Raw genomic sequence first — 1,091 nt, 5'->3', positions numbered from 1 at the left:
TATATATATATATATATATATATATATATATAAAGAATTGTTCTTTAAACTACTGAACTGATAAGACAAACAGTGAATTCCTTGCGTAGCCAATTAATAATAATTATGTCGTTTTACACGATAAAAATTTTTTGTTTGTTGCAATAATCCTTTAATATTTGTCTTCAAGATATCTGTTTGTAAGATAATAAATTATTGCAAGAAGATATAAACATATCTTTTTCTTATCCTGTAATTATTATTATTTTTTACTAGCATAAGTCTATGTAAATTTATATCTAGGCGGATCGTATATAACGATATATAATTTTGGAATGTATTCGCTTTAGCTTGTAGCGAATGGCATTAGTGTCATTTGAAATGCCCGTTGTCTTATCGTATACGTGTCCAAATTGTCGGATGTTATCAGTATGATGAGTCAGCATGCTCCGCTCGACATATGTCAGGATAATCGATGGCGATTGTAATATAAGCTCCCTTCATCAACCAAGCGACGACGTGCGGTATCGAAAGAGACTTCGAAATGCAACTAATAACATTCTCTTTCCTATTAATTGTTAAGTCATTTATTTTATTCGTCTATGTTCTAAGTTTCCAAAGGTATTTCGACATCTCTTGGGATATAACACTATTATTTTCTAAATATAAGAATAATTTTACGTAAATAAATACACTTGAAGCAAAAAACATTTGTATCTCAAAATCATATATCTTCGTTAATGCTTTTCCTTAGAGCAGCAGTTGATTTTTTTTTTACATTAAAGTAATTTTGTGCTTAATGAATGTCTATGAAAATGAAAGCTCTGAAAACAAATTAGAATTTACAGAAAATATTGCAAAAGTATATGTATCACACGACATAACTATTTAAATTGCAACTTTAATTTAAAGAAATGTGATATTATAAGTAGAATAACTTTTTCATCAATAACAATTTTTATTTCATTCAAACAATTAAATCTTTAATATTATAAGTAGAAGTTATAATTTATTATTATCACTAATTGCGAAAATTGCAAATAGTAGAGAATTTTTCTTCTCAGTTTAATCTATTCTGCCTCTATGCGAAAGATTTATTATTATTTTCCAAA

Source organism: Trachymyrmex septentrionalis, unplaced genomic scaffold (assembly GCF_001594115.1).
Source record: "Trachymyrmex septentrionalis isolate Tsep2-gDNA-1 unplaced genomic scaffold, Tsep1.0 scaffold127, whole genome shotgun sequence".
NCBI lineage: Eukaryota > Metazoa > Arthropoda > Insecta > Hymenoptera > Formicidae > Trachymyrmex > Trachymyrmex septentrionalis.
The sequence above is the reverse complement of the archived record's forward strand: the minus strand, read 5'-3'. Positions refer to the sequence as shown.